This window comes from Maniola hyperantus, chromosome 5, assembly GCF_902806685.2.
Source record: "Maniola hyperantus chromosome 5, iAphHyp1.2, whole genome shotgun sequence".
Taxonomy (NCBI): domain Eukaryota; kingdom Metazoa; phylum Arthropoda; class Insecta; order Lepidoptera; family Nymphalidae; genus Maniola; species Maniola hyperantus.
The window spans coordinates 4,256,481-4,282,890 of NC_048540.1; the positions used below are offsets into that span (position 1 = coordinate 4,256,481).

At 38.8% G+C, this 26,410-nt stretch overlaps 1 protein-coding gene across 3 annotated transcripts in view; it reads right to left on the minus strand.

The window, feature by feature from the left end:
• stan (Protocadherin-like wing polarity protein stan) overlaps positions 1–26,410 on the minus strand; it is a 219,639-nt gene that overhangs the window by 141,446 nt on the left and 51,783 nt on the right. For all 3 annotated transcript variants that reach the window (XM_034968852.2, XM_069498934.1, XM_069498933.1), the window contains exon 3: positions 16,447–16,478. The gene's annotated coding sequence lies outside the window, so the exon portion shown is untranslated. The remainder of the gene's footprint in view (positions 1–16,446; positions 16,479–26,410) is intronic.

Consider the following 26,410-nt stretch of genomic DNA (forward strand, 5'->3'; position numbering starts at 1 on the left):
TAAGTATCATATTAATATACCTTTATAGCTTTACTTGTATTTGCTATACAGTTTTAATAACAGTATAGATTATGCTCTACTTTTCTTAAAGCCATAGCAACATAAAATAGCCAACGTTCTCGGATAGGATTCAATGAAGCCCGGAGGCTGTGCTCACAAAGGAAAGGCTTTAGATGCATTGATATAATATTTTATACTCGTACCGTAAGAGCAATGCTGATAGGCACCATGAAATATCAGTGCAGGAAAAATGTATCCATTTACCTTTAATGGCGGATGCGGGCAGAATGTCTGCAATTTTATCTTTTCTTCGATAAAGAATATCGAATCTTTGACGGCACACCTACTATCTTATTACTGGCCACTGGCCAGAGGCCACGCAATTCAGAATAGGTATAGGTAGAGGTAATGCCAGATATTGAATGAAAGGTATTGAATTAATAAAATAACAATAGTAGGTATAATAATAATTGTACAATAAGTACCAACTCAGCTTGAGACGCCATCGACCGTTGATCTAGAAGACTCATAGGCGAGGACTCACCACTTTTGGTAAACTTCAGTGTTGATTATACATATCTCACACCCGGCTTTACTCACTGTAAAGTAAAGGTGTTTAGTCCACGTTAGCCCGACTAGTTTCGAACCCATCCGGGGTCTTTTTTCAAAGGGACTCAGTTCAGACACAGGGGTGCAGTGTTGATCATGATCACCACTGCAAGGTTGCTAATTACCGATATTTTACAGAATGTGTTTCGGAGAGTGTGCTTAGGAGCTTTTCGATCTTGTCCCCCTTCATGTTTTTTCGTATCGAGCACTCGGAAGTGCCCCATATATAAATTATTACAATTAAGTGTAAGTAGCAGAAGAGCAACACACTATTTCCACTACCTTTTTGAAAATTCTGTGATAGTAGAGCCATGGGAGATGTGTAATGTGTACATACCTTTTACGTTGTCAATTCACGATTCACTTAGGAAGACTTTGTTATTATTTTGAAAAACGTAGCAGGGGAGGCTGGTGCCCTTGAAAATTGCCGCCCGTATTCGTTAACGCGAGCCATGGCTGAATTATTCATGGCAACTCATACGGCACACTTACTCTAGAATGTTTTTGTTTGACAACATTGTTGAATAATATAATAACGTTTTCAAAAGAGTAAGCCTCGAGCTCGAACATTTTGCACAATATTGCATTTTCAACAAATTTTACATGGTACAATGATGACTTGCTAAAAAATAGGAATGTTCAAAAGTACGAGTATCAACCTATATGGTCCGCGACAGGTAGAGATGGCAATCGGGGTATGAGGAGGGGGGACTCCCCGCACATCGGCACGTCACCCGCGCTCGCCCGCACCGACTTAGCACGGGGGCTGTGCGGGTGTGCTGGGGGCTCCCTAAAAACCCCTATCCCTAGCAACGCACAACTCAAACTACTGGACGGGTCGGGCTGAGCATGCAAAAGCTGACGTAGACATCCGGTAAGAAAGGATTTTTGAAAATTCAACCCCTAAGGGAGTAAGTTGGGGGTTTGAAATTTGTGTAGTATATGTATTTAGGTAACTAGTTTGTTATTATAGTGTCAATAGAAACACACTGAAAATTTCCACTCTCTACCTATTACGTTCATGAGATACTGCCCGCTAACAGACAGATAGAGATAGACGGATTGACAGAACATAGATCTATGCTACATAGACATAGATACATAGACATAGATATGACATAGATAGAGACTATGTGTCCATATTAGTGGTGGTCGATGGTTTTCCAACTGCAGATTAATTCAATTTTCTATGGATTCGTGACTTGCGTGCGTGCGTGTGCAGGGTTTGCGTTTAAACCGGTTACAAAAAGCAAGCAATAAGCGAGCGCTGAAAACATTATTCACCAGAATAAGCTCACTAAACTCTCCTACGATACAATGGTTTGTGGATTAAACATTTTTTCATCGGCGGCGTGCGGCTGAACAAAGCGCGACGTCATCTGGTGATTTATACTGGGGTGTTTTAACGCCGCGGGTTTTATGTGGTGTAGACGGACTATGCTAATTGCTATAGTAGCTGAAAAACTTGCTGGCAATTATTTTTACAATGATAGCATTCGATAAGTCATCAGTACCCATATTATAAATGCGAAAGTGTGTCTGTTTGTTGGTTTGTCCTTCAATGACGTCGCAACGGAGCAATGATTCGACGTGATTTTTTGCATGAGTATATTTAAAGACCTGGAGAGTGACATAGGCTACTTTTTTTAGGCCTATACATAGTTGCTGAAATACTTGCTGGGATCTACCATCATCATCATCACGATTCTCGATAATTGTTAATTTCCATTTTCTAGTCAAATACTACTTAAATTTTTGACCTACAACCTTCAAGTGTCCAGCAACTTTTTAAGGCTCGTATCGAAAGCTACAATTTGGTAAATATACGTTTTCATCTAAAAATTGGCATGAAATCTTGCCCGTTCATAACCGCCTTTAGGAATGTGTACAAGAGATTTGGAACGGGATCTGAATATTATTACCATTAGCATCTTTAGAACTTGTTTACCATTTTTGGTGTGAAGTTGTTTCAATGCTATTTACTTAATGGGCCGTTGATCTAAATAGGATTATGAGCTTAACTCGATCTTTTATACTATCCTTTATTCATGTAGATTTTCAAGTGTCTTTTTAATGGACATCCGATGGACCCTTACTACTGAATATAGATATCTTGTAGAGATTTCTAAACTCCACGTAAGAGTTGGTAGATCCAACAATGAGCAGAAGACATCAAACAAGTGTCAAAAGGCTGCTTGATACGAGAGACACAAGTCATAAGAATAAGAAAGTATGGTGTGGAGTGTGGACAGAAAAATCTAAATAAATTCATTATAAATATATGGATATGACTGCTTAAACTCTTGTTTGACCCGACCGAGGTCCCTATTCATGGGCTTGAAAAAGAGACTGAGCTTGCTTTGTCGCCAAATCTAATATTGATGGAAAGTAAAACTTTGGTAGAAGAAAGTCGTGGCTAGAAAATAGAAACATCTGGAATGGACCAGGAATCAGGATAACCAATGTAGCACAACTTTTCCGTTTGGAGAAGGATAGAACATTGAGCAGGTATGTATATGACAAGATGAAGCACACGAGAAGAGTACCTGATCTATAGAAAGGTCACACTGTGTCAACTTATAATAATATGTACAGTTAAGTGTTATTTCAGCTCTTTGCATGTCTCTCACGTAGGCAATCCGTATAACTTCAATTACCAATCGGATTCAGGGGACTGTAGATTTATACTAAATTTCATTTCAGGAAACCAAGGCATGACTCGAATATTTAATCAGGTCGCGTCGGCGTCTAAGAGCGCTTTGACTTTCAACTGTTGTTACTTACCTAATATTTTGTGCCGTATTCCTCATTGCTCAAGGTCATACCCAAAGCTCCAAGATTCGTCCGTAGGTATATCTACGGCTTGACTTGAAGTGAATCTAGCCTATGAAGACACTAAGAAGACGTGATTTTGAAGTGGGAAGGAATACCCACAACAAATTGCAAAGGTTGACTTTGAAGACGTCATCGTCAAATTAAAGATTTGTTTCAGTTTTCAAATATCCCATGGGAGCTTTGATTTTTCAGGTAAAAAATATCCTATATTCGTCTTCAGGATGCAAGCCAAATTTTGTCAACATTTATTTAGAGCTTGAGCCATAAAATGATATTATGTAACACTTCCGCGATTGTAATATTAAGTATGGGTTCATGATTAAATATTCCTAGTACCACTTAAAGAAATTAAAAAAATATATAAGCCCTTAGTGATAATATTATAAAAATGGCAAATTACCACTTCCAAAAATTATGTCTCCATTAAAGCTCGACCCTTCCGCCAAGAGCTTAATTTGAATAATGTCGACACAGGCTGCCTCTGTGTACGGTCGATATGAAATTATCGTTACTGTCCCTCGCGTACTAACAACATTAAACCATTGAGAAAGGGTCATAGAGCGTTAAATAATTTTATGTGGTAAATACATGGGGTATTGTGTAGGTGTCAAGAAAGCGTTGACACAATCGTTTCAATTAAACATTTTTAATGAATCAAATATGTATCTTTAATTCTAATTATATTCAAGTAATAGTTGCATAAATACTCGCAGTTATGTGTTAAAATAGCGATATTAGTGACAACTAGTAGAGTCTTTTCACAGTAAAGTTTCTCCAGCATTTGTCGAATGTATGCGCAACACAGACACCACCAAGCGTAGGTACGTGAACTGCGCAAGCGCAGCGTTATGTCAATCGCGAACTATTTGAAATTAATTTGTCTATAATAAAAAAAAAACAATTAGTTCTCGATTGTACAAGACTACCGTCTTCGCGGTACGCTAGCGCAGTTCAAGTACGCGAAAGTAGTTCATGTGCTTAGACGGCGCGTGCGTCGCGTTATCGTCGCGTCTGATGTGCATTAACACCAGTCAATTTGGCTCCATTTTGCAGAACTTTGCAGCTCTAGTAAATTAATGTCAACTCCCTGCCTCAGTCTGTGAGGCCTACTAATATGAGGTCTAATTATAACTCTATACATTTTCTGTTATAATTTTGTGCGATAAACGATAAATTATAGTAGTTCCTCACTTCATCACAAGGAGCGCATGGCACTTTTCTAGAAGCTTACTCAAACATTACCTCGGCAGCACTTACCTACGTCTGCCTACGCCACACCTAAGTAGTAGCAAACACTGACACTAAAAGCGCATAGATACTGAGAGACAAGAAAGCTTTTAGTGTTGAGAACTGTGATATTTTCAAAGAGATTGCACCATCAGAAGTTGGATTTACGAAAAACTTAACAGTATTAAGTTTGAGCATGATCCAAACGAACGTTCCTCCCAGTATTGGGTACAATACGCAGAGAAACTTCCAGCTTTTATAAAAAAACGAAGATCTGGCACGTGCTGGCTCTTAGTCCATATAAGTGCCCCATAAGTATAAAGATGTCTTTTAATTTATTTTCGATACGAATATTGTTATTGTCAATACAATATCAATGCGAACGTTTTTACGCCGCATTTTAGATTGACAGTTCTGATTACATGTGACAATAATTATAGAATGTTAATTAGATGGAGTGTATAAATTATAAAGTTCATAGAACCTTGTATATAACTGGTTAATATTATGGCGACTAATTAGAGCCCCTTACAAAATATGTCAGATAAACAAAAAAGTAGCTTTAGATCGACTGTCTTATTAGCGATCTAGGTAGGTACCTTTAATAAGGCGTTAATCCTATTCTGAGTAATTCTACGTTTTACGCCTATTACCTACACACTCACACACACACACTAATACACATGCACATGTACAGCTCCACCATAGCCACAGTATAGGAGATATCCTTGCTCTGTGGTTCAAATCACAATTTCACATTTTGTAGGCAGGTATGATATTCAAGTTGTAAGCAAAAGAGTTGTAGTTCCTTAAAATTTTTGTTCGGAATAACCTGTCTAGTGCGTACATACGTAGAGCATATTAGTCGACGTTGAATACTGATCTTGCTCTATGAGAATACTGAAAGGCTAACTTTTAAAAGTGCTCACTCATCGCCCGCCCGAGTAGATATTGGATAATCTCATTCGGACGCTCAGACTATCCGGCTTAAAGGATCGACTTTCACATTAGGAGGGTTTAATGATGTGTCGGATTCCAAGTAAATAGAAAATGTTGCTGAACCGAGCTCAGTTGCGAGATAAAAGCATTAGCGAGTATACTTACTGTATCTACTGTTTCATTAGAAAAGTAAATAATGTAATTGGTTAAGTTGGTACGGTTAGACGAGATATCAAATCGTTTTGTCATGACTCATAAACGACTGACGCGCCTCGGCCTGTTTGGATGGAACTTTGTGTCCTTTCTCTACATCAGAGGCTTACAAATTTTTTAGTCTAAGGGCCACACTGATTCCTCCACTAGCACTTGGAGTCCAAACTCCAAATATCCAAGATCTATCCTAGCTCATACATTACGCTAAAGTACCAATAGTATACTGTTATTTTGCACCAGCGAGGGGATCTTCTCCGTTTGGCCTAGGCCAAGACGGGGATATGGGCCTCGAGGCATATAGCCTCCTTGCCCAGATGTGGTGCGAATTTTAAGCCGACCTGCCGTCCAGCTGCTCGATCGCGGCAGAATAACAGCTACAATGTCATGATCGCAAACACCTCAGGTTGGTTGACGCTCGCTCACTATTGGTTACAATGCCACTTCCACTAGCCAAAAGCCACTTCAACAAGTAGATATACATAATTTACCTATACCTTAATATCAAATTCTTCAAGCTAAGCAGCTTGCTTGACGCTTAAGTAATGATACACATCAACAAATTCCCGGGCCTAAATTGTGAAAGCTGATCCATACGATTTAACGAGTGATTAGCCGGGCATAATCCGATAGCTCGGACGTCTGGAAAGGCAGATTATCCTGCTTTTAATAGGCCCTTGTTAAATTAAGGTTAAGTTTCTGCTACAATATTTTTTTAAACTTAAAGTCCACTAGTTAGTATCATTCATCATCATCATTATCAACCGATAGACGTCCACGGCTGGATATAGGTCTTTTATAGGAACTTTCGCATGTCATGGGTGGTCTTGCGCCGCCTGAATCCAGCGGTTCACTGCGACTCGTTTAATATTGTCTGTCCACCTAAGTTGTTCTGATACTATTAATTGATATTCCTCCTACCCTACATCTACGGATACGTACGTATCTAATCGATTAGGAGTGCCTTAACCTTTCCTCATAACCATAAGCTCACTTTTATCTTAATTGCATCATCCTTACTACCTACGACCTACTACTAGATGAAATCGTAGTCATAAGTTAACTTTTATTCGTTAAAAAAATATTTAAAAAATACCTATGTAAAATGTTGAACATCTCTGAACAAGTTGAGAATTTTCTAAAGAATCTATTTTGAACCCCCTTATTTTACATTTCAGATGGTAGATTAGATTAAAAAGATCCAGAAAGAAATAAAAATGAAAAAACAAATTCTCTGGAACAGCTGTAATAGGGAAGTGAACTAAATTACGAACCGTACGCTTAGGAAAACCGAGTTTAGAGCTACAAGATTGGTCCTCGAAAATTCAATAAAGTCGGGTTTTTACACGGCAGTTACTCGAGGTTTCGATTTTATCAAGAGAATTTCAGGGTTTGAAGGAAAGGAAAGGTAGTGTAATGCATCATCATCGTCATCATCAACCGATAGACGTCCACTGCTGGACATAGATCTCTTGTAGGGAGTTCCACACGCCACGGTCTTGCGCCGCCTAAATTCAGCGGCTCCCTATGACTCGCCTGATGTCGTCCATCCACCCAGTGGGAGGTCTTCCAACGCTGCGCTTTCCGGTGCAAGGTCGTCATTCCAGTACCTTGGGACCCCTACTTATATTGGGTAGTGCATAACACTTCGCAAATGAGTTATTTAAATTTGTTGTTATAGCGGTAATAGAAATACATACTGCGTCAACTTTTTACCTATTAGGTACGGTTTATGAGATACTGCCCGATAAAGACAGACCGACGGACAGTAAATGCTTATAAAATTTTTTTACAAAAAAAATAAAAACCGACTTCGATACACAAACACTAAAAATTGAAAAATAATTTAATTTATTACCGAATATCTTATGTATACAAGAGTTAATATAGTTCCATAATAATACTTTTTGGTGCCGGTGCCAATTAGCTTTAGCTGCGCGAATCGTCTAGACTTCATATTTTTATGAGACTCCACAATGGCACCTCATTGGCACCGACCCCAAAAAATATTATTATGGAACTATATTAACTCTTGTATACATAAGATATTCGGTAATAAATTAAATTATTTTTCAATTTTTAGTGTTTGTGTATCGAAGTCGGTTTTTATTTTTTTTGTAAAAAATTTTTATTTCACAATTTTTAGTGGCCCCATGGAATTATGCTATGACTGGTTAAAAATCTACTGTTTACTAAGCTTAATACACTGATCGCGAGCAATTTACTCTTATCCGTTGAGGAGTTCCAGTATCTATCTTCGAAGATGTTCATCAGATCTTCACCAAATTTAAATGGGACCAACTTTGAAGTATACCCTTTCAAACAAAAAAAAAATTTTCAAAATCGGTCCAGGCGTCTTCGAGTAATCGGGGAACATACATAAAAAAAAAAAAAAAAAATAAAAAAAAAAAAAAAAAAATTCCGACGAATTGAGAACCTCCTCCTTTTTTTGAAGTCGGTTAAAAATAGGGTCCCATTGGCACCCTTCGGGTACGGAATCCTATAAATGAAGCTGCTGACTTTACTTTCATTTTCAATACATAAAAATGTGAGTCTTGCAATCTCCTTAAAATGATGATCAAAACCCGTTTAATAAGCGTGTTGGTTCGCAAGTGAAGGCTTGCCCGGGTCTTTTCTCACGTATCATTTTTAAAAACACAGAAGCATTTCAGGGTTCCGTACCGAAGGGTGCCAACGGGACCCTATTACTAGGCCTACACTGTCCGTCCGTCTGTCTGTCTGTCAGCGGGCTGTATTTCATGAACCGTAATAGGCAGAGATTTGAAATTTTTACTGAGAGTGTATTTTTATTGCCCCTATAATATAACAAATAATAATTTTTTAATGGATGCCACGTAAATTTAAAAAAATTAAGAAGTACACAATCTAGTACAATGGTACGGAACCCTTTGTGTGGAGTCCGACTCGCACTTGACCAGTTGTTAAAAGCACAGAAGCATTTTCAACAAATAATAAATTGGCTATAATAATCTTGTTAAATAGTATAATTAGAGATCCTACCTTACTTTCATTGCGAATTGGAATTTTATGCGAACATTACTTTCTTATAATCGTGTTAATAATCCTGAAGATTTGATAACTATACAGCGTTCAGGCAACTCGAAGTTATTATGTCAGTTTAAAACATGTTTAAAAGTTATTTAAAAAGGTTTAAATAAATGCCACTCATATTTTTTGCTAAAAATGAGAGTGAGTGTCTCTCGATGAAGTAGGCCTGAGTTTGACATCGTCGGTCGCATACCTACGTTCACTCTTCTTCTTCGACTTAGCGTTTTCCCACCTAGGTGGGGTCCGCTTTCCTACATGTTGCTGCCTTCTTTGCCCGCTCTTTAGTATCCGATTTACGCAGTCAGGTCTGCGTTCACGACATCCAGCCAGCGTGCAGCGCTTTCTTGGGCGTCCTCGGGATTTAGCTCACATACGTTTACAGCTTGCATTTATTGCTTGCAACGCAGACAACGTTGCAGTACCTAATAATAAAAAAGTACGCGCGACCGACATCAGCGTTGAATGAAGAACTTAACAAACCATTAACAAATACACGACCACCCGTGCGAAGTCGAAGCAAGTCAGTTACTAAGTAAGCACATTATTTTAACAAATTAAAACAAACATCTTTAAACTCAAAACATCATTAAAGGGAAGCAAACAACAAAATAAACCGCATTTCCTCTGAAAAGGAACCTCTTCTGAAATCCAAACATTTGTACAAAGACTAAATAAATCCATTTCTAAATTAAACACACTCAAGACTCTGCACAGTTTAAATCCAAGAAACGGAAAATAAGCGCATTTGTTCCGTTAACGCTAAACGCACATTAGACTCTGAGCCGCAGCATATGCAGCAGCAGCAAAATTTGAATGACGTTAGGTACTCCCACACTAGTTACACGAGCTAATTAATGAAATACACAATGAGACTCAATGTTACCATTTCGATATTTAATTATTTCTTCATAACGTTTTTAAGTACCTACCACGTCATGTAGCCTATACGTGGAACATTTAGACAAAGCAAACGTTACTTTAGTTACCAAAATCTAAATAGTTTGAAAATTTTGAGGAAACCGCTGAACCACTAATACAAAGACGGCGACTAAACTCATAAAACTCTGTCGCAATCTGGTAAAAAATGGCACGGCCCTTAGGGTTCTACACAACACTAAAAATAATCGTCAAAATCAAACTACCCTGCTATAACTACCTTATGACCGTGACTTCGTCCGCGTGGACTTCACCAATTTCAAACCCCTATTTCACCCTCTTAGAGGTTGAATTTTCAAAAATCCTTTCTTAGCGGATCCGGATAGCCTGATCCGTCCAGTAGTTTGAGCTGTGCGTAGATATCAGTTAGTCGGGCAGTCCAGCTTTCCTTTTTATATATATGCGAAACTTAAAAATCTCACCTTTCTCGCCCTGAATGATGCGGACGGTGCGTTAAACGCGTGTGGGTCTTGCGGCACGAAAAGTTCGAGTCTAATATGCGGTCGTCTTAGCCACATTTGCTCCGTAAATCTGTTAGATCGCTACAAGTAGTTGGCACAGCGTTAACCTAGGATCAACTGTAGTTGTTAGCACGATTTAATTAAAGCAGCTCCCGGGACCCTCGCCACCTTATTTGTGGCCTCGAGATAAGGTTAACGATTTGTATTTTCTTGCGTAACTATTTTTTTTTTTAATTTTTTTTTATGTACCAAAATTGTAGTTACAAAGTAATAATAAATTAAGTTACATTGGAAATGCTTATCTCTAAACAGAGATTTCTTCCAGCTTCCCATTCAACTATTTTGCGAGTTCAGACAAAACCGGTAAATCACTATGCAGTAAGTATTAATTTTTTTCGTTATTTTTCTTCTGCTGTGTTCTTGGCTATTTTGCAATCAGTATTGTTTGTTGGTTGGTTTATTGGTTTGTTGGTTTGTCCTTCAACCACTTCGCAACGGAGCTACGGATCGACGTGATTTTTAGCATGGGTATAGTCAATGGCCTGGAGAGTGACATAGGCTTTTTATCCTGGAAAATAAAAAAGCTCTCACGGGATTTTTAAAAACCTATTTCATATGTTGTGACGGTTATTCTACCGTTCATTTATTATCATGTCGTCTTTTTATTACAACTTTATTTCGTACAAAAGATGCTTAACTTACTTTCACATAACATCATTTAGCGGTACTTATATACCTACTAAGTATGGGCCACTTAGATATTTTACTTTAGTAGCGATCGATTTTTTACTATTATTATAAGTTTGAGGTAAGAAATCTCAGAAATTGTTGCAACCTAAACTGAAATAAATGTTCTTGAACTGTTTTGACCAGAAAGCAAAACAAAGAGAAAATGTGATGATGTGAATGTGATTAAACCTTCAAAAGGATGAGGTAAGAAACATGAACAATTATTTTGAGTTTCATATCGGTATCTTCTCAGCAGATTTATTACTTTCAGAACCGGTGGTAGAGTTTCAAACTGTCATTAAATTTTGATCGTGACTTTACAAAGTAAAATAGGAGAATAGGTAATATCGTGGAAAAAACAAGGTACATCGAAAAGATAGCCCTTTTAAAAGTGCAAATAAAATTGAATGTGAAAAAAATATCTCGTGTTGTCATAGTGTTTCTGATATACGATACTGAAAGCAAGAGTGAATCCACGCACTACTGCCCATGCGCGGCATATAGCACGCGACCTTCTTCGTTATGCAATAAAAACAACCAACAGCTGTTATGACATTGTATTATCATGAGATAAGATCTATCACCGTAGTCTATAACTAAAAAAATACTGAGCTCGCACAATATCTGATATAATATCGGTTTTGAAATCACGTAACGTACCAGAATTCCATGCCAAGTGCAAAAAATTATATGAAAAATTAATATTATTTTACAGATTTTATACACTAAAGCTTTCAGTGACGACGGACTGGACTGGAAGTTGCAACGCATGGGCGAGAGGCCTAGACGACGGAACCAAAATAATTTCTTGATGGCTAGGTGGAAAGAAGCCTTAATACGGAATGACTAAGTGTAAGGACGTAGCCTCCCACCGAGTCTGGCGAAAAAAACTTATGGCCCTATGGCCAAAAGCCCATAAGTTTTTTTTGCCAGACAAGAACTTCTTATTTCTTACTAATAACTACCGTTACCGTCAATACCATTTTTTATTTGATGAAAAGTTAGCGCTTGGCTGTCATCTCATCTGATGGTGAATTAGCTTGATAGAAACGGAAGAAACCATTTTTAACCGTAACCAACCCCGAAACCGTACAGTTATTGATTAAAATCACCCTTGACCCTATGCATACTGCAAAGTTAGTAATTACACCCATCTCGAACCAATTCCTTTCTCAATAATAGATGGATCTGAGCGTCTAGCTTTCGGACATCAATCTCTGACAGCGTGACGTCACGGCTCGCATTATGCGGTGACGTCACAGCATTCTCGCTTTACTGCCCAAGCATATATCACGGCGGGAATTACACTTTCGATACCTCAACTAGGTTGGAACTATGGAATTTATGATAACGTTATCATAACGTTTTAGAAGCTTCTTAATGTTAACTGTAGAACAAACTAAAACGTATTGTTGTCTATATGATTAAGCGGGGCAGAATACAGCTTCGCTTCTGTCGTGTGATCAGTTCTCAAGGCTTATCACATTCTACGAAGAGTTTTAAAAGGTATACTTACAATATAAGAAAATCTCGCGTTTTCGAAAAATTAGAGCAATAAATTATAAATTAGAGCGTACCTAATACCTATGTACAGTGCCACAAGGCTATCTTGGCGCGTGGCGAAATTCGGAACTTATGTTGCCGTCAAGTGTCCCCTTTGTTCTTGTTTGAATATTCTAAGCCTTTGTTCTCCAACAGCGCCCCCCTGTCAATGTCATTCAAGTGCCAAGAGAGCCTTGGCGCACTGTACGTAGACTTTTCAGAACTGCTGTTGTCGTGGCTATTACTACCAACTCTTCAATTGAATTCAATAGAGCCGGAAACCAGAGATTTTTTTATATTTTTTTATAGTTCCGGCAATAGAATTCGTTTAAATTTTTATACGTTTAACGTAATTGATCGCAAAACAAACGCAGCAAGTGCGTCTGATTGATTATCCTCTATCGTGACAACTTGACAGCGAAATCAATCAGAGGACCATCGTCTAGTGTCTACCGTGCGCCGCCGTTTTGTATATATACTATTTTAAACTGAATGTCTCTATATATTAGCTTTGAGAGGATTAGCTAGTGAGCTACTCTCAGCTTTTAGTAAAATAACGAAGGTCTGGCACGCGCTGGCTATTATAGCTCACTTCTCTTGAGTTTGATTGCTTGGTATTCAAATGAGAACTAAACTACGTTTGCATGGATCCTGCGTATTAATCCATTTTCGGAGGTCCTGTATGAGGTCTCTAGTCCATTGCCCCTTTCCTCTTTCCTTCCACTCCTTTTCCCACTCTTCTAGGGTCCGTTGCCGCTGTTCCTGTGGGGTTTTTTGGTCTTTTCCTTTGAATATCCTCATTCTTTCCATGACTAGCCTTTCTATGGGTATCGTCCCTGCTATGACCATGACCGCTTCTTTAGATATTGTCCGGTATGCACCACAGATTTGGATAGCCAGTCGCCTCTGTATTTTGCCAAGCATGTCGCTATATTTAGCCATTTGGAGTGCTTGGCCCCAGACTGGTGCTCCGTACAGCATCACCGAGTGTGCCACTGATGCTAGGATCCTTCTTTTGCTGGCTCTTGGTCCTCCTTTCCTGGGCATAAGCTGGCTTAGTGCTGTTGTTAACTTTTCGGCTTTTTCAGCAGTTTGGGCCACATGCTTGTCAAACTTCAAGCTACGGTCTAGCCACACTCCAAGATATTTTAGCTTGTCACCTGGTTTTATTTGCACTCCCTCAACGTTGAAGGTGATGGGGCCGTGCTTTTTCCTTCCACTTAGGATTATTGCTTCTGTTTTTTCTGGAGCCAGTTTCAGTTGCTTTTTGACCATCCATTCATTTATTTTCTTAAGGGCCCTGTTCGTCCTTTGTATGAGTAGTTGGTCTGTTCTGGCGCATACTACCAGAGCCAAATCGTCCGCAAAACCAATGAGGCGGGCCTCATCACCAATGTCTAGTTTAAATACGCCGTCGTACAGGATATTCCATAACGTGGGACCAAGAATGGAGCCCTGTGGTACTCCGCTAGTTACTTTGATTGTCTCTGAAGTCCCCGCAGAGTCAGTAATTATAATGGTCCTCTGATCCAGGTAACTGCTAATAATATTGCTGATGTACCCAGGAAATTTTCTCCTCTTGAATTCCTCCAGGATTTGGTTCCACGGCGCAGAGTTAAAAGCATTTCTGACGTCCAATGCAACAAGAGCACACAACTTCCTAGTTCGCTGAGTTCCTTGTTTGGCTGCCTTGGCGATGCTTTTCACCTTTTCGATGGCGTCCAATGTAGACCTGCCCTGTCTGAATCCGTACTGCTCATCTGATAATCCACCATGATCTGGCAATATTTGTTCTATCCTATTCAGTAGTGATCTTTCTAGAAGCTTGCCATAGCAGTCCAGAAGGCAGAGAGGTCTGTAGCCTGAGGGATCATCTGCTGGTTTATTGTTTTTTCGCAGTAAGATAAGTCTTGCAGTTTTCCAGATACTCGGGAACTCTCCGCATTGGAGGATTTTGCACATGACATCTCTCACTTTTTCTGGGATGACTCTCGCAGCTAATTTGACTATTTCGGGTGCTATTTCATCCGGTCCCGGTGCTTTTCGTTGTTTAATCCGGTCACAGGCCTTAGTTAGTTCTTCACATGTAACCTTCGGGATCTGGTCGGTTGCTTCGATAATCCTCGTGAAATCACCATGAGTGGGAAATAAGGCCTCTGCAATGTCGCGCATCTTGTCTAGACTTATGGGGGGGGGAGGAGATTTTCTGAGCTTTTTTGTCACTATTTTGTATCCCAGTCCCCATACGTCCTTATCGACCTCTTCGCCAATTTGTTGCCAATGTTCTCCTTTTGATTTGAGTATAAGAGTTTGTAATTCAGACTTGGCTGCCTTGTAATTATTTCTTGCTTCTTCGCTTATTCTGTCCTGTTCACGCCTTTCCTCTTCAGACTTGTCCTGTTTCTTTTTCTTTTTAGAGTTAGCTCTGGTATACACTCTTCTTTGTTTGAGGCATTTTTCTCTGGCTGCGGCAATGCAATGCGGCAATGGATCCTGCGTATTAGAATAATCTTACAATACGTGCAATCCAAAAATATAGTAGCACTTGCCATCCGCAAGAAAATATATACCTACTTAGTAATCAAAATTCAATTTCGCCAAGCAATTTGGTACCTTATACCTATCGGTTAAAGATCTTTATGTATTTCTGGTTGTTTTTTTCATGGCTTTTATACATGCCATAAAAGTGTTAAGTGTCGTTTAATTAAAGTGAAGCCTTCGATGAAGCCTTAATAAGTGTAATGGGATGCAGTCCAGTTGATTCGATGGCGGGTTTTTAAATTGCTTTTCAGTATATCTATACAGTAAAAAAGCTGTGGTAGCCTAGTGGTTAGAACGTCTCAACGACAGAGACAATGCTCTACCAATCTGCTATCTCCTTCTAAAGGTCGATGTAAATGACTTTCTGCCGCGTACTGTAAGTAGCTTACATGATAAACTTAGTGCATACTTACGACAAATTATGCTAATGTAAACAGTTTCATAAATGTCATTTACCTTAGTGAATTTGTTTTCAATCAGGTAAATATGTAAGCTACTTACGAGAGCAAAACTTACAGGTTCTAAACAACGATAATATTAAAAATGTCTTAAAAATCGCAGACATTGTAGTAATCGGTCATCGAATGGGTACTTACATCAATTAATTGTACACAATCCACAAGAACGGTAAAGTAAAGACCGTGAAATTGTTAATTGTTGTGGCGGCGGAGTTCAAATAATCTCCCATCTTTCCTATGTGATAGACAATAGTGTACAAAGCAAAATGCCGCTAAGATTTAAGTTTTATTATTATAAGCAAGTATGACAACAAAACTGGAAAAAAAATATTTTTATCACACCTTAGGTAGGTAGGTAAGTATAACAAAACTTTGTTATCCAATAACGCAATCCACCAACATTTTTTACCAAAAATAATTATTATTTTATTTTATTTTATTTTATGAAATTTGAAAATAATATGAATAAAGAACTAGCCCGTGACTTCGTCCGCGTGGAATTAGGGTTTTGATAAATCCCGTGGAAACTCTTTGATTTTCCGGAAAAAAGGAACTTATGTCACTCTTCAGGTCTTTATCTATACCCATGCAAAAATCACGTCGATCCGTTGCACCGTTGCGACGTGATTGAAGGACAAACCAACAAACAAACACACTTTCGCATTAATAATAAGGGTACTGATCATACCTAACTATTTCTTATTATCTAACTTGTGGCTCTACGCTAGTGACAGCATAGAACTTAAATTACTAATTTTTTTAAAGGCAAGCTTAGTCAATTCTACATTTGCACTCCCAGTCTAGTTTGACTCTATATGAACACAAATGCGTAGTTTTTTAGAAACTACTGGTTTTCTTTATACTTTACTACGGAACTATAAAGATCTTACCTTCAAACAAGAAGAACCATACACGCCACAACCTGCAACAAGAAAAAGTACAATAAGCAACGTCATCCTTTACAAGATGAAAAAAACAAAAAGAAAATAAACAGCGGCATTTTACCGCAACGTTTTCCCTGAGAGTAACCTTGGCATCGGCCGAGGCAATGCCCTTGAACTGCCACGTAATGTAACGTGCTGTTCGTAGTTCTTGGAACATGAGCTTTAGGCATCCACCCCATAGCCAACTGAATAGAGTTCTGATAAGAGAGTTCCGTATTTCATAATTTTTATGATAGTGTTTTTAGTGTTAAAACTTAAAAATTATTAAGTAATTTTACTGACTTTAAAGGTAAACAGATAAGAGTCTACAGCATAAACGTGGCAAGTGTCAACGTCTCTTCTTCTTCTTTATCAGCCTTTCGTGTCTGTTGTTGGACCTAGGTTTCTTCATGTGGACGCCACGTGGTAATGCGGTATCCTCGAAATTTTGAGTGTAGTATTCGAAAGGCGGTGATAGCCGTGACGTTTAAATAAACATTTTAAGACCAATGAGTCGGTGCCATTTTGCTTGTTCAACGGCCCTGTCCTTACGAAGTAATTTATAAGTCGGTGGGAGACCTGTTCTTAGTAGTGAGCCGAGGATGGACTGATGATGGTGGTGACTCAAAAACCATTGCACAGATTACCAGAGTCCAGACCGCACAAGATTCATATGGTTGGATGACACAAAGAGATATCAGACTTAGCTAATAGGGTATGGCTAACATATATATACACTTTTCTCTTCAACTAAGCGGCATAAGCTAGATAGGCAAAATTCCAAGGGATTGAAGGTGAACCAAGACCAATTTGGATTTCATCCTGGTCCCTAAGCCGTAACTATTGTAGCTTCTAAAATAAGTAAATGAGCGTATTATAAAATGATTCCTAGAATGGTAAAATTTATTGAAGCACAGGGTAGATTTACTAGCACGCCACTCTGCGTGACTATGGGTAGCTAATCGTTTAGTACTTACTACTTACTAGCTATATTACTCACCCTGTTATGTTAGCTATAATGTACTGAAGGTTTAGCGTGCCCATTGCCCGTACAACCTGGGCTGGCTTAGCGGTACGGTAAGCGGCTTATATCCTACCTACTCTGGTACACATTTAGCCATGTTAATATATCTACCTACTAATACAATAAAGATCGGTGGAAGCCTAGTGGTTAAGACGTCAGCCTCCTATACGTGAGGTCGATCTCGGCCATGCACTTATTTAACTTTTAGGAGTTAGGTGCGAAACCAGCATGCCTGAGAGTTCTCCTTACGTAATGTTTTCAAAGGCGTGTGAAGCGTGCCAGTCCGTGGACATTTGGCCAGGATGGTAGACTGTGGCCAAACCCTTCTCATACTGAGAGGAAGCCCGTGCTCTGAAGTGAGCCGGCGATAGGATCCATATCATGATGATGTTAATGATGATCTTACTTTTCTACCTAGTTGGTTGCAAACTATAAACACAATTATTATGATAAAACATTGATAGGTCTACAGAAAAATTAAATCTTTACGAAATTTCATATCACTATATAGAGCTTTTTTTCAAACGAATTTTCTACCGTTCGCTGCCTGCTTTTATTGACCTTTTTAAGAATATTTTCCTTCCAACGGTACTCAGTCTCGAAAATACTATTTTCCCAGTTCAAAATAGTACCTACCTACTAGAAAATATGAACAAAACACGTAAAAAAGTTAAAAGAGAAAAAGTAATTTCGTAGGAGCGAGCGTTCGGGCTGTTCATTAAATTTTCAAGTTGGAGCAAATTTCGCGGCCGAAACATAAGCGGCTTGGCAAGAGTCGGAATTGCAACTTCCAACAACGGTCTCAGATGGATGACATAGACTAATTAAAGAGGTAGATGCGACAAGCGAAACCTAAACGAGGTCAGATCAACCCATCGCCAGCCCACTTACTGATTGAACACGGGTCTCCTCTCAGAATGAGAAGGGTTCAGGCCATAGTGCGCCACGCTTTAGCTAGCTGCCAGTGCGAATTGGCAGACTACATACACCTTTGAGAACATTATGAAGAACTCTCAGGCATGCAGGGGATAGGCATGATGTTTTCCTTCACCGTTGAAGCATTGTGGTATTTTATTACTTAAAACTCACACAATTCCAAAAGTTAGACGTAACAATCGATTATACCGGTCAGCCTCAATATATCTACGTTCTAAAGCTTCATTTACACCAGAGCAACATACAACATTGCGGCATACAACAGAGCGGGTACAACAATTTAAAATGTAGCAAAAATCATCAATAGCCATACTTTCCTATAGGCTATAAGCCCCACAAATTGCTAATTGACGTCAGCACTACGTCATTTCGATGTTACTGAGACATGGTTCCAGCGAATAGCAATTTGCGGGACTTATAAGTTATACCGTATAGCATTCCAATACTTACTGCACGACGTTGTCTTTGCATAAAATAATGTTTTCGTTGTGTTCGTTCGCATGTTGTTACTCCGACGTAAACCAGCCTAAATCTCTCTCTAATCCGTTCTCAGAATTTCATATTAATTCAGCTTAAGCTAATAAAAAATTATAATGGAAAAGAAATCTATCAATTATAAACCAGTGAAGATTTTTTTTTTCATTGTGTGTTAATACACGTGTGAGAGCACAAAAAGTACAAGTGTCGCATTGTTAATGAAGGCATGCGAATGACAATATAGAGTAAGTAGGTAGGCTTTCGCGTAGACTTCGGCTGGATCCGCAATGGTGCTAAGTTGGTTACTCTGCTGATCTATTTCTTGAGCTATCGCCAAAAAAACATAGGACCTCAGAAAAACTAACGTTTCTAAAAGAGTTCTACGTACTACGTAGGACCAAACTAAAAACTAACTAAACCCCCTTGTCCTTTTAACCTACTGAAGATCAGTTTTTGAAAACCCTGCTTTTTTTAGCTATAAATCAAAAACTATTTATCGCAGAAAAAAATAGTTTTTCCTGCGTTTTAGAAAAAACAAAATGCGTAAATCTCTAAACTGAACTAAATTGACAGGTCTAAAACTAGTGCTACGCTTTCCCGTTGGGAGTTTATTACTACTTTTAGATCTGCCAATATAGTTTGTTTTAGAGTTTACAACCAAATCGTATAGTATAGTGGTAGGTTCGGCGTAAATATGCCATACTTAGAAATTTCTTCTCTTATTCAGCTGTCCTACGGAAAATTATTAATGAATCTATCTGTAATCTAATAAAGTTAAAAAGACACTCAAAAGACCATACATTTTTCGACAATAATAAATAACATTGCTAAGAAACATATCGACAGAAAATTATAGATAGGTTGATTTATTAATCGACTCTTATATCATTTCTTCGTCATGGCACAAAGTGTCTTATGATCTTTAGTCACGAAATATGTGACACAAGCACAACGCAACTCCTATGTCATTTTAACTAACGATCATGATTGACTTCGGATCTTCTGAGAGACAGTAAAACTAATGATACTCGTACAAATGTAGATCCAGCCTTCATGGCTTCTTGGATCTTGTGTCATTGTCCGATGGGTGTCGTTTTTCATCTGGCGACAACCGATCCGTGGAGCATGAACTACCACATTCCACACTATCGCAATGGCGTAATGAATCATACGTATTGTCTCAGTGTATTGTGGTAGGCTCAGTGTAAATATTTATGTGTGACATAGAAACTTCTTCAACCGTCTTGCGTTAAAGTTAAATCAGAAAATTATATTTCTGGCTATTAAAATCTGGCTCATGAATTTTGTAACTAATAGGCATTAAATGAAGAAAGTTTATAGCCAGCTACAATGTTTAATCTATGACATTCTCAGTTTCGGCTTTAAGGCAAATAGTCGAAGGCGACGAAGATAAACTGATACAGCATAATTAGATGACAGCCTCCGCCTAAGGCCACGTTTATACAGAAGTGGTGGGTGGCGGCGATACATACCTAATATCATCCCCAATCTGTCAGCGGTAAAGTAAAGTAAATAATATGTAGAGACAGAAAAAAAATTGTGTTCTGATTTATAATCCGAAAAGATATGGGTGTGAAAATAATTACTTCTAGCGAACATTTTTTATTATTTTTTTATCAGTGTAGGTTAAAATAGGATATTATTACGTGACAGGCGGCAGGTGTTGACGAGGGTTGAGTTTGAGCCCATTGATCCGTAAACCTGAATAGAAATATTGGTCAATCGCAAAAAATACTCGTTTTATTTTTTCTGCTGACGGTAAGTTGTTTTATTAGGGTTCCGTACCTCAAAAGGAAAAACGGAACCCTTATAGGATCACTTTGTTGTCTGTCTGTCTGTCTGTCTGTCAAGAAACCTACAGGGTACTTCCCGTTGACCTAGAATTATGAAATTTGGCAGGTAGGTAGATCTTATAGCTGACATTTGGGGAAAAATCTGAAAACCGTGAATTTAGGGTTAGATCACAAAAAAAAATTGTGGTCATGAACTAATAATTAGTATTTTCAACTTTTGAAGTGAGTGACTATATCAAGTGGGGTATCATATGAAAGGTCTTCACCTGTACATTCTAAAACAGATTTTTATTTATTTTTATGCATCATAGTTTTTGAATTATCGTGCAAAATGTCGAAAAAATACGACTGTAGTACGGAACCCTCATTGCGCGAGCCTGACTCGCACTTGGCCGGTTTTTTATTCTGTGGTTTGTTTTTTAAACGGCGTCTATAAAGGTAACAACTTAATAACTTATAGGTACTTGTACCAATGCTTTTTTCGAAACGACTTATTGTCCGGTGGATTGGCAATCCGATACGACCGGAGTGAGATCAGACTGCACATCCTAGAGAGATGGTGCATACAGTCGATCGACGGCTACGCGACGTCTAGACAGAGCAATCCTGTGAGGTCAAGAGAGAGACGGAGGATGGTTATACCGACTAGCAAAATAAAATTCAAAAGTCAGCAGAATAAACTTTAATTAGTCAAATTGTGTATCAGTAGTTCGGGTTTGTAGATGCCAGCTACGACCGTATACCCAGAAATCCAATCGTCCGCAATCATCAAGGGCGCGGCGTCGTCTCACTGTATATATCTACGCTGTGGTTAGACATAGACAATCTTGATTATAAATTCATGTTAACACCACTATCTGTAAACTCCGTTTAACACATTTGCGTTCCCACCCCCGGCTTTGAACAAGTCACATGAATTGGGAACTACGACCAAGTCGGCCAAGTTTGAAGTTTGCGGGATTCCAGACTCTGAGTACCGAAAAGACATTCAACCGTTCTCAACAAGTTTAGGGCTTAACCTTACATAACTTATACACGCATATAGTACACATTACATACATATGTAACCAGAACGCCGGCAAAAACGAAGACAGGTGATAGTACTGATGATTACTGATATGATACCATAAAAAACCGCGAAAAAATCTAAAAAAATCATACAATTTTTTAAAAGTTTATGATATATTGCAAACAAAACATCTGACTGACGCTAGAGCTCAACGAACGTTGCGTAAGCAGGCCACTCGGAGTCAGTGCCGCGTCGTAGGCGGGGCATTTACCCGAGTTTTGCACGCTATACATTGCGGGTTGGAAAAATACCAAATCACTTTAACTACAAAACGAGGCAAATGGTTATTGGTAATGGATTGTGTCTAGGTAGTGTAACAATAACGTTCGTATATAGTGTTATATTTTTTTTTTTTCTTTTTTAAAAGAATATTAGCCATATTAAACGACTAATATTCCCCTTTCCTCTCCAATTAAGCGTTAGGCTTGTGCTAGGAGTAGGTACGACAATAGTGCAACGGGCGGAATTTGAACTGTCGACCTTTCGGTTTTCAGTCCACTCCTATACCGGTTGAGCTATTGAGGCTCTAAATGGGTATATCTTGTACGATGGTACGGAAGCCTATGGCGAATCGGATTCTTTTCTGGTACCTATCTAGTACAATGTGTTCCGTAAAAGCAAAATGCGATGCAACGTCACGGGAATGCGAAATTAAGTTTCGTATTGTCGACACTCGACAGCATTCCTTTGGTTCTATGCAGTGTGCTGATGCCGCTCCGAATACAAATGTCCTGCTCCTGGTAAATACCAATGCCGGAATAGCTACTTTGCATTTCGCCTAGTGAAGTGAAGATATCCCGGTCTAGAAAATGTCAAAGCATGTAAAATCATTTAGTTTAAATGCTTTGTCTTCGCGTATTCTGCTTTTTGAAGTAAAACTTCTTTCAGGGGTTAAAAGATCAATATTTACTAAAAAATCTCAGGGGGTTCGACCAGAAACGCGCACCTCTAACTTTTCGTAATTATGTGTGTTGCTATCACTTGATTTAACAGTGAAGGAAAACATCGTGAGGCAACCAGCATGCCTGTGAGTTCTCCATAATGTTCTCAAAGTCCACCGATCCTTACTTGCCGCCTCAAGATTCTTGAGAGGAGACCCGTCCTCGGTAGTGAGCCGGCGATGGGAATCCAAGGGTACGCGAGACTCGTTTCTGGTTTCGCACTATAAAAAGTAAAAACGCCCTATAGGAGGCGGAGTAATCAGATATTGCGACCTAATCTTATGCATTAATTTAAGAATTTAATGTGAATATATTCCAGCAAAGGAATAAATCATCATTATCCAATCAGTAACCACCAAATAAACACATATTTTCACCACAGACCACCACCTATAGACGACTAACAGCCGGACACCCCCGATCGCCAAGCTTAGGCAGTTACTTAACATAAAAAGTCGGCCCACGCCCGTTCGGTACCTTTATTGCGCACATTGTCTTGATTACGTGACTTTTGAGTCCACTAATCACTACAAAGCATTCTCCCCTGTCCCCCACCAACGATTTTGTTTTCAAACTCTTGAGGTTGAATTCTCCGTGATTTTCACTAACGATTTCAACCAAGAACTCATCTATCTTTAATTTAGTTTCACCAAGAAGTAATATAACGAGTAAGTTCATCATTCAAGAACCATTTAAAGTTATTGTGGCAACTTCGAGGAACTAGAACTGGTCTAGATGTCTAGAATCTAGAATTCAGATGCAAGCAGTGTAATTGATGTTTTCAAAACTAATAAAACTTTTCCACTCATCCTCACTTCTAGGTCTGTGAAATTGTCGTGGAACAAAGCTTGACTATGTAAGTTTAATCTCAGTTTGCATTGTCTCCTTTTCATTTTTGCGTCGCATTCCTCATTTTTGAGGGTAACGACCCCATTTCTATTGAACACGTAATAGCCCTACTATTACGTGTTCAATAGAAAATAATATAATATATAGTTTTCTTGGAGTAATAATGCGGTGGATTCCAGACTACGATCTGAAACCTTTAATTCATAATACATCCAATATTATGAATTAAAGGTTTCAGATCGTAGTTATAATAAACGGGACCGGTGTTCCGAACGAAAGAAAGAAAAAACGTTTATTTTTTAAAGCTGTACCACACATTACCAGTAAGGTTATCCCGGAAGCCGGCGCCTCTAATACTTAAGTAGTAAAGTCAAAAGACCGAAGGTCGGACACCCAAAAAGTTTGAATCTAGAATTCCATTCCAATCAATCATTTGAATTCGCACGCATTCAAAAAGTACGCGTCCACAGCTAGATTTTTTAAGATCGCGCCGCCTTCCACAGCCTTCTTCATCTACCCGCATCCCGCGCGCCATCTTCTTCATTCAGGTCGTCTCGCGTCTGTCCAGCGGGCTGGAGGTTGTCCTACATTGCGCATACCGTCACGCGATCTCCACTCCAGAACACATTTACCCCACCAGCCGAGATTCTGCCACGGATATGACGTCCCACTGGCACTTCAGCTGTCACTTTTATTCAGGTCGTCTGTCCAGCGGGCTGGAGGTTGTCCTACACTGCGCATACCGTCACGCGATCTTCACTCCAGAACCCATTTACCCCACTAGGCGCATACCGTCACGCGATCTCTACTCCAGAACACATTTACCCCACCAGCTGAGATGCTGCCACGAATATGACTTGCCCACTGGCACTTCAGCTGTCACTTTTATTCTTCTATGTTTTACTATGAACTATAAAACATAAATACAAGAAAATATATGGCATAATATTGTAGTACTACCTTACCAATAAACTGACAATGAGTAAGGTATGCGCTAGAGTGCAGTGAACGAGTAAAGACATGCAAGGTGCATGCTATTTTAGTGGCGTTGCATATTTAACGTGCTAAGATAACCGGCAACATGTTATGACTACAAACACGTCGATATATTATTATCATGTTACAAAGATGGAGACAGCATTATAAATTGACTAGATGATGCCCGCGACTTCGTCCGCGTGGATTTACTTAGGTTTTTAAAAATCCCGTAGGAAGTCTTTATTTTTTCGGGATCAAAAGTAGCATATGTCCTTCCCCGGGTTGTTAACTAATCCATCTATGCCAAATTTCATCAAAATCGATTAAACTGTTGGGCCGTGAAAAGCTAGCAGACAGACAGACAGACACACTTTCGCATTTATAATATTAGTATGGATGTTTGTTTTGTATACTTATCTCAATAGAATCTATGTGCTTTCAGAACTATTGGTAGGGCCTTCATATTATGTCATAAGCACCTTAATTATTAGTTTATCATGTTCATCATACATCATTGTATAATTCCCGCAAATTGTAATGTGCGTGGCCGCCATTTTAGTGACGTCAGCACTAGACTGAAGTTTCGAGCTGATGGTATATTTTTATTTCGGCTCATTTCGATGTTAATGAGACATGGTTCCGATGCAATAGCAATTTGCGGGACTTATAATTAAACGTTTTTCATTTTTCGATTACGACGAATATTGAATTGTTACTAATGATTGTTAATTTGGCTGTGTCCGCACTAATTTTAACATGGGTTGGGTTTATCATGGGTTTATGGCGAATCAACAAGTTTCTGAAAAGATGAGCGGCGGTAAACACTTAACATCAGGCGACTCGCCTGTTATTTAGCTCACAAATTTATCGATTCAGCGCATAGTTAATTTTCATTTTATTTGTTAAGAATACGGCAACCTATGATACGCGACATGTCGAGATGCCAATCGGGGTGGAGACGCCCCGCACACCCGTAATCTCGCGCTATAAACCTGTGGCACTACCGCGGTTGTTTGACAGCTACAATGTCACGATCGCAATCATCTCTGATTGGTTAATGCTCGCTCACTATTGGCCACAATGCATTGTTGCAACAAGAATCGCACATATTCAGCCAATCAGAACAATTGAGATTGTAATAATGATTGATGCAGGTTTTAGACAATCGCCCTACTGGTGTGGGATAGCGCGGATGTGCGGGGCGTCACCCAGCCTCATACCCCGTTTGCCATCTCGACCTGTCGCGGTCTATTCTTCATTCTTTTTATATCCTAAAACAAACAATTTCCTAATTTTTTAAATTTCCTAATTTTCCTAATTTCATTCTTTTTATATCCAAAAAACAAACAATATCCTGAAACATCAATTTTTTTTAGTTACAACTAATATGAGCACTAATACAATTAAATAAAAGTCTTGTTCGTATCAACTATCACTACACTATTTATTGTATAATTTATACAGTCTATGTATATGTATAGTTTATTGCGTACAATTGTGTAGAGTGGTTGCGGTTCGATGCCTGGGAATATGACGCACTGGGAATCTTCCGGGCACTTTAATTACCAACATGCTGTTTCTTCTATCGGGTTACTGAGATTGTGATTATATTTTTCTTTTTTTACTCGCAAATTTACGAACCCGTGAAACACAGTGCCATTCTCTCTATCTACGCACTATCACCCCATTCTCACTACCAAAGGAAATACTTCAAATTCAAATTCAAATTTCTTTATTGCGAATATGGGTAAACAGTGCAGATATTACAAAACAAAAAGGTACAGCCAAATTCTGCCTATTAGCATGCAATATGTTATGACTTATGATGTACCTAACAACGTGT